The 8,734-nt window shown below is 40.1% G+C and overlaps 1 long non-coding RNA gene across 1 annotated transcript in view; it reads right to left on the bottom strand.

The window, feature by feature from the left end:
• Positions 1–252: 252 nt before the first annotated feature.
• LOC135969511 (uncharacterized) overlaps positions 253–8,734 on the bottom strand; it is a 34,030-nt gene continuing 25,548 nt past the window's right edge. The window contains exons 2-3 of the long non-coding RNA XR_010584774.2: positions 546–606; positions 253–357 (exon numbers count right to left, since the gene is read on the bottom strand). This is a non-coding gene — a long non-coding RNA (uncharacterized lncRNA). The remainder of the gene's footprint in view (positions 358–545; positions 607–8,734) is intronic.

Genomic DNA, 8,734 nt, shown 5'->3' with positions numbered 1-8,734 from the left:
TGACACTTTCTCAGGCTCTCACTAGCATATGTAAAAAGAGGTAGAAGTAGGGAGGAGATGCCACATGCTGCACGAGCAGTGTTTAAACTTCTATGTCTTTCCCATTGGAAACTAGTGTGTTACAAAGGAAAAGTCATGGCCTTTGGAGTCATAATCCTGTCTTTGCCACTGTATTAATCAGCTTAGGCTAGGGCATGATGTGGTAACAAACAACCCCAAATCTCAGTGACTTGGAATAGCAAATGTTTATTTCTCACTCAGGCTACATATCAGTTGTAGATCAGCTGCATCTGTCTTCCATGTGGTCATTATCTCCAGACCCAGACTAAAGGAGCAGGCAGTATCTGGGAAATTGATCTTGTGAAATAGAAATAAAAAGACAATGGGATCATATGTTGGCTTTTAACGTTTCTGCTCACATCACTTCCATTTATATTTTGTGGACCAAACAAATCACATGGCCAAGCCTGACCCCAACAAAGCAGGGGTATTTAACCCACTCCCAAGGAGAAACAGCAAATAGATTGAGCAATAATACAACTTACCACAGCCACTTACTCTGTGTCCTGCGGCAAATTACTATGACGTAAAAATGATGATGTGCACCTGGAGATGATAGGATGATTAAATAAAATGCAGATTTAAAATAGAGTATTATGTTCCCCTAGCCAGGGGAAGCAATGAGGGACTGTGCCGTGAGGGCTGGTGCTATCTGGCCCAAATACTATGCTTTTCCCACAGTCTTCTCAACCTGTAGACCAGGAGATTCTCTCAGGCACCCACACCACCAGGGACCTGGGTTTCTTTTTTTTTTTTTTTTAATTTATTTATTATTATTATACTTTAAGTTGTAGGGTACATGTGCATAACGTGCAGGTTTGTTACATATGTATACTTGTGCCATGTTGGTGTGCTGCACCCATCAACTCGTCATTTACATCAGGTATAACTCCCAATGCAATCCCTCCCCCCTCCCCCCTCCCCATGATAGGCCCCGGTGTGTGATGTTCCCCTTCCTGAGTCCAAGTGATCTCATTGTTCAGTTCCCACCTATGAGTGAGAACATGCGGTGTTTGGTTTTCTGTTCTTGTGATAGTTTGCTAAGAATGATGGTTTCCAGCTGCATCCATGTCCCTACAAAGGACACAAACTCACACCAGTTAGAATGGCGATCATTAAAAAGTCAGGAAACAACAGGTGCTGGAGAGGATGTGGAGAAATAGGAACGCTTTTACACTGTTGGTGGGATTGTAAACTAGTTCAACCATTATGGAAAACAGTATGGCGATTCCTCAAGGATCTAGAACTAGATGTACCATATGACCCAGCCATCCCATTACTGGGTATATACCCAAAGGATTATAAATTATGCTGCTATAAAGACACATGCACACGTATGTTTATTGCAGCACTATTCACAATAGCAAAGACTTGGAATCAACCCAAATGTCCATCAGTGACAGATTGGATTAAGAAAATGTGGCACATATACACCATGGAATACTATGCAGCCATAAAAAAGGGACCTGGGTTTCAAGCACAAAACTGGGCAGCCGTTTGGGCAGACACCAAGTTATCTGCAGGAGTTCTTTTGTTCATACCCCAGTGGCGCCGGGAATGCCAGTGAGACAGAACCATTCACTCCCCTGGAAAGGGGGCTGAAGCCAGGGAGCCAAGTGGTCTTGCTCAGTGGATCCCACCCCCATGGAGCCCAGCAAGCTAAGATCCACTGGCTTGAAATTCTCACTGCCAGCACAGCAGTCTGAAGTCAAACTGAGATGCTGGAGCTTGATGGGGGAAGCGGCGTCCACCATTACGGAGGCTTGAGTAGGCAGCTGTCCCCTCACAATGTAAACAAAGCCACCAGGAAGTTCAGACTGGGCGTGGAACCCACCACATGACAAAGCTGCTATAGCCAGACTGCCTCGCTAGATTCCTCCTCTCTGGGAAGGGCATCTCTGAAAGAAAGGCAGTAGCCCCAGTCAGGGACATATAGATAAAATTCCCATCTCCCTGGGACACAGCACCTGGGTAAAGGGGCAGCTGTGAGAATAGCTTTAGCAGACTTAAATATTCCTGCCTGCCGGTTCTGAAGAGAACAGTGGATCTCCCAGCACAGTGCTCAAGCTCTGCTAAGGGACAGACTGTCTCCTCAAATGGGTCCCTGATCCCCATGCTCCCTGACTGGGAGACACCTCCCAGCAGGGATTGACAGACACTTCATACAAGACAGCTCCAGCTGGCATCTGGCAGGTGCCTCTCTGGGACAATTCTTCCAGAGGAAGGAGCAGGCAAACAGGGTCTGGAGTGGACCTCCAGCAAACTCCAGCAGACCTGCAGAAGAGGGACCTGACGGTCAGAAGGAAAATTAACAAACAGAGAGCATTAGCATCAACATCAACAAAAAGCATGCCCACACAAAAACCCCACCTGAAGGTCACCAAAATCAAAGACTAAAGGTAGATAATCCACAAACATAAGGTAAAACCAGCACAAAAAGGCTGAAAATTCCAAAAACCAGAATGCAGCTTCTCCTCCAAAGGATCACAACTCCTCACCAGCAAGGGAACAAAACTGGATGGAGAATGAGCTTGATGAATTGACAGAAGTAGGCTTCAGAAGGTGGGTAATAACAAACTCCTCTGAACTAAGGAGCATGTTCTAACCCAGTGAAAAGAAGCTAAGAACCTTGATAAAAGATTACAGGAACTACTAACTAGAATAACCAGTTTAGAGAAGAACATAAATGACCTGATGGAACTGAAAAATACAGCATGAGAACTTCGTGAAGCATACACAAGTATCAATAGCCAAATAAATCAAGCAGAAGAAAGGATATCAGAGAAGATCAACTTAATGAAATAAAGATCAACTTAATGAAATAAAGCATGAAGCAAGATTAGAGAAAAAAAAAGAATGAAAAGGAATGAACAAAGCCTCCAGGAAATATGGGACTATGTGAAAAGACAAAACCTACATTTGATTGGTGTACCTGAATGTGGTGGGGAGAATGGAACCAAGTTGGAAAACACACTTCAGGATATTATCCAGCAGAACTTTCCCAACCTAGCAAGACAGGCTAACATTCAAATTCAGGAAATACAGAGAACATGACAAAGATACTCCTTGAGAAGAGCAACCCCAAAACACACAATCATTAGATTTACCAAGGTTGAAATGAAGGAAAAAATGTGAAGGACAGCCAGAGAAAAAGATCGAGTTACCCACAAAGGGAAGCCCACCAGACTAACAGCAGATTTCTCTGCAGAAACTCTACAAGCCAGAAGAGAGTGGAGGTCAATATTTAACATTCTTAAAGAAAAGAATTTTCAACCCAGGATTTCATTCGCAGCCAAACTAAGCTTCACAAGTGAAGGAGAAATAAAATCCTTTACAGACAAGCAAATGCTGAGGGATGTTGTTACTACCAGGCTGGCCTTACAAGAGCTACTGAAGGAAGCACTAAATATGGAAAGGAAAAACCGGTACCAGCCGCTGCAAAAACATACCAAAATGTAAAGACCATCGACACTATAAAGGAACTGCATCAACTAATGGACAAAATAACCAGCTGGCATCATAATGACAGGATCAAATTCACACATAACAATATTAACCTTAAATGTAAATGGGCTAAGTGCCCCAACTAAAAGACACAGACTGGCAAATTTGATAAAGAGTTAAGACCTATCAGTGTGCTGTATTCAGGAGACCCATCTCACATGCAAAGACACACATTAAAATAAAAGGATGAAGGAATATTTACCAAGCAAATGGAAAGCAAAAAAAAGCAGGAGTTGCAATCCTAGTCTCTGATAAAACAGACTTTAAAACAATGAAGATTAAAAAAAAAGACAAAGAAGGACATTACATAATGGTAAAGGGATCAATGCAACAAGAAGAGCTAACTATCCTAAATATATATGCACCCAATACAAGAGCACCCAGATTCATAAAGCCAGTTCTTAGAGACCTAGAAAGAGATTTAGACTCCTACACAATAATAATGGGAGACTTTAACACCCCACTGTCAATATTAGAGAGATCAACAGGAGAAAAAATTAACAAAGATGTTTAGAACTTGAACTCAGGTCTGGACCAAGAGGACCTAATAGACGTCTACAGAACTCTCCACCCCAAATCAACAGAACAAACATTCTTCTCAGCACCACATTGCACTTATTCTAAAATTGACCACATAATTGGAAGTAAAACATTCCTCAGCAAATATAAAATAATGGAAATCATAATAAATAGTCTCTCAGGCCACAGTGCAATCAAATTGACTCAGGATTAAGAAATTCACTCAAAACTGTACAACTACATGGAAATTGAACAACCTGCTCCTGAATTACTATTGGGTAAATAATGAAATTAAGGAAGAAATAAATAAGTCCTTTGAAACCAATGAGAACAAAGATACAACATACCAGAATCTCTGGGACACAGCTAAAGCAGTGTTAAGTGGGAAATTTATAGCACTAAATGCCCACAGGAGAAATCAGAAAATATCTAAAATCGACATCCTAACATCACAATTAAAAGAACTAGAAAAGTAAGAGCAAACAAATTCAAAAGCTAGCAGAAGACATGAAATAATTAAGATCAGAGCAGAACTGAAGAAGATAGAGACACAAAAAACCCTTCAAAAAATCAATGAATCCAGGAGCTGGTTTTTTGAAAAGATAACAAAATAGATAGACTGCTAGCCAGTCTAATAAAGAAGAAAAGAGAGAAGAATCAAATAGACAAATAAAAATGATAATGGGGATATTACCACTGATCCCACAGAAATACAAACTACAATCAGAGTATACTATAAACACCTCTACACAAATAAACTAGAAAATCTAGAAGAAATGGATAAACTCCTGGACACATACACCCTCCCAAGACTAAACCAGGAAGAAGTTGAATCCCTGAATAGACCAATAACAAGTTATGAAATTGAGGCAGTAATTAGTAGCCTACCAAGCAAAAAACAAAAAAACAAAAAAAAAACCTCAGGACTAGATGGATTCACAGCTGAATTCTACCAGAGGTACAAAGAAGAGCTGGTATCCTTCCTTCTGAAACTATTCCAAACAATAGAAAAAGAGGGACTCCTCCTTAACTCATTTTATGAGGCTAGCATCATCCTGATACCAAAGCCTGGCAGAGACACAACAAAAAAAGAAAATTTCAGGCCAATATCCCTGATTAACATCGATGCAAAAATCCTCAATAAAATACTGGCAAACCGAATCCAGCAACACATTAAAAAGCTTATCCACCGCGATCAAATTGGCTTCACCCCTGGGATCCAAGGGGATTCATTTTCAACATATGCAAATCAATAAACGTAATCCATCGCATAAACAGAACCAATGACAAAAGCCACACAATTATCTCAATAGATGCAGAAAAGGCCTTTGATAAAATTCAACACTCTTAATACTAAAAACACTCAATAAACTAGGTATTGATGGAATGTATCTCAAAATAATAAGAGCTATTTATGACAAATCCATAGCCAATATCATACTGAATGGGCAAAAACTGGAAGCATTCCCTTTGACAACCGGCACAAGCACGGATGCCCTCTCTCACCACTCCTATTCAACATAGTGTTGGGAGTTCTGGCCAAGACAATCAGGCAAGAGAAAGAAATAAAGGGTATTCATATAAAAAGAGAAGAAGTCAAATTGTCTCTATTTGCAGATGACATGATTGTGTATGAAAGCCCCATTGTCTCAGCCCAAAAACTCTTTAGGCTGATAAGCAACTTCAGCAAAGTCTCAGAATACAAAATCAATGTGCAAAAATTGCAAGAATTTCTATACACCAATAACAGACAAACAGAGAACCAAATCATGAATGAACTCCCATTCACAATTGCTGCAAAGAGAATAAAATACCTAGAAATACAACTTACAAAGGTCATGAAGGACCTCTTCAAGGAGAACTACAAACCATTGCTCAAGGAAATAAGAGAAGACACAAATGGAAAAACATTCCATTTGAAGAATCAATATCGTGAAAATGGTCATACTGCCCAAAGTAATTTATAGATTCAATGCTATTCCCATCATTGAGAATCCCATCAAGCTACCATTGACTTTCTTCATAGAATTAGAAAAAACTACTTTAAATTTCATATGGAACCAAAAAAGAGCCCGTATAGCCAAGACAATCCTAAGCAAAAAGAATAAAGCTGGAGGCATCGTGCTACCTGACTTCAAACTATACTACAAGCTACAGTAACCAAAACAGCATGGTACTGGTACCAAAACAGATATATAGACCAATGGAACAGAACAGAGGCCTCAGAAATAACACCACACATCTGCAACCATCAGAACTTTGACAAACCTGATGAAAACAAGCAATGGGTAAGAATCCCCTTTTTAATAAATAGTGTTGGGAAAACTGGCTCACCATATGCAGAAAACTGAAACTGGACCCCTTTCTTACACCTTATACAAAAATTAACTCAAGATGGATTAAAGACTTAAATGTAAGATGTAAAACCATAAAAACCCTAGAAGAAACCTAGGCAATGCCATTCAGGACATAGGCATGTGCAAAGACTTCATCACTAAAACACCAAAAGCAATGGCAACAAAAGCCAAACTTGACAAACGGGATATAATTAAACTAAAGAGCTTCTGCACAGCAAAAGAAATTATCATCAGAGTGAACAGGCAACCTACAGAATGAGAGAAAAATTTTGCAATCTATCCATCTGATAAAGGGCTAATATCTAGAATCTACAAGGAACTTAAACAAATTTAGAAGGAACTTAAACAAATTTCTAAATACACAAAAAAAGTCCATCAAAAAGTGGGAGAAGGATATGAACAGATATTTCTCAAAAGAAGACATGTATGCAGCCAACAAACATATGAAAAAAAGCTCATCATCACTGGTCATTAGAGAAATGCAAATCAAAACCACAATGAGATACCATGTCACGCCAGTTAGAATGGTGATCATTAAAAGGTCAGGAAACAATAGATGCTGGAGAGGATGTGAAGAAATAGGAATGCTTTTACACTGCTGGTGGGAGTGTAAATTAGTTCAACCATTGTAGAAGACAGTGTGACAATTCCTCAAGGATCTAGAACCAGAAATGCCATTTGACCCAGCAATCCCATTACTGGGTATATACCCAAAGGTTTATAAGTCATTGTAGTATAAAGACATATGCACACATACGTTTGTTGCAGCACTATTCATAATAGCAAGGCTTGGAACCAACCCAAATGCCCATCAATGATAGACCAGATAAAGAAAATGTGGCACATATTCACCATGGAATACTATGCAGCCATAAAAAATCATTTCATGTCCTTTGCAGGGACATGGATGAAGCTGGAAACCATTATTGTCAGCAAACTAACACAGGAACAGAAAACCAAACAACACATGTTCTCACTCATAAGTGGGAATTGAACAATGAGAACACATGGACACAGGGAGGGGAACATCACACACCAGGGTCTGTCAGGGGATTGGGGGCAAGGGGAGGGATAGCATTAGGAGAAGTACCTAATGTAGAAGACGGGTTGATGGTGCAGCAAACCACCATGGTATATGTATACCTATGTAACAAACCTGCACGTTTTGCACATGTATCCCAGAATTTAAAATATAATAAAAACAAAATCAAACAAAAAAATGTAAGGTTAGGGAAGCATGACAGTAACTACATTCTGGTAATAAACATATCTTTTTTATGAAAAAATTAAAAATAGAGTATTACATAGTAAGAGTTAATTAAGTTAACTATCACTCACACATTACATATTAGGCTTATCAGTCAAAGAAATTCTCATCTCTTCAGAACTAGTTATAATGATACTCTAATAATATGCAGATGTGGCAAGGTTAATTACTCTTCTTGGGAAATATTTGCATTTTAATAATGGCCTTGCATGCTGTTTTAACCTAAAGGCTTAACTCTGATAGTGGGAATTTCAGACACGGTAAGGGGTTAATCTACTTGACTGCTTGTCTCCCTGCACGTGTGGCCCTCTAAGCTTTTCAGTTTGGACCATTTAACCTTGATGTGTGGATTCAGCCCTGGGGCAGGGCCTGGCACTATTTCTCTCTCTCACTAGAAAGGATTACATAACCCTAGCACAGTCACTTGGTGACTCAGTCCCAACACAACTTCAAAAATAGTTTCATGCAATCTTTTCCTGTGATTCTTATAGGTTCCAATGGCTGAGTCCTCATCTTTGTTCCTGAACCTGTACCAGTTTCTTCTAAAGCCTGCCTTGCTATCCCGCTTGTCTCCACCTCCTAGAATTCAGAGACCTCCTGCTGACCCTCAGCCTGCAATTTCTTATTTTACGACCTTCTTATATAAATAAAACAATGCCACAGTCCTCCCACCTGCTGGGACACTCACCCTTTGCCTCCCACAGAACCTCTCTGATACCCACTGTCCACCCATCTGGACCACCACCTTTTGCCAGCTGATGGTACCTCCTATGTCCCTACTGATGTGTTGGGCTCAGTGAATCACATTCTGTTGGTCCTGGCACCAACCACACTCTAGTTCAGGAGCAGAAAGGTGAGAGGCATTTTGCAGAGTTGTTAAATCTCTGGTACCAAAGCCAGGCCTGGCTGATATCCCATAAATATTTCCTCCAGGCATCAAAGCATAAGACATTTCTTCAGTCACTGGAGTCATCACAGCTGCCCCTCCATAAAGTGTCAACACTATCATGCCAGTGGCAGGGAACAG

The sequence above is a fragment of the Macaca fascicularis genome, chromosome 2 (genome assembly GCF_037993035.2).
Source record: "Macaca fascicularis isolate 582-1 chromosome 2, T2T-MFA8v1.1".
In the NCBI taxonomy this organism is placed as follows: Eukaryota; Metazoa; Chordata; class Mammalia; order Primates; family Cercopithecidae; genus Macaca; species Macaca fascicularis.
The sequence above is the reverse complement of the archived record's forward strand: the minus strand, read 5'-3'. Positions and strand labels throughout refer to the sequence as shown.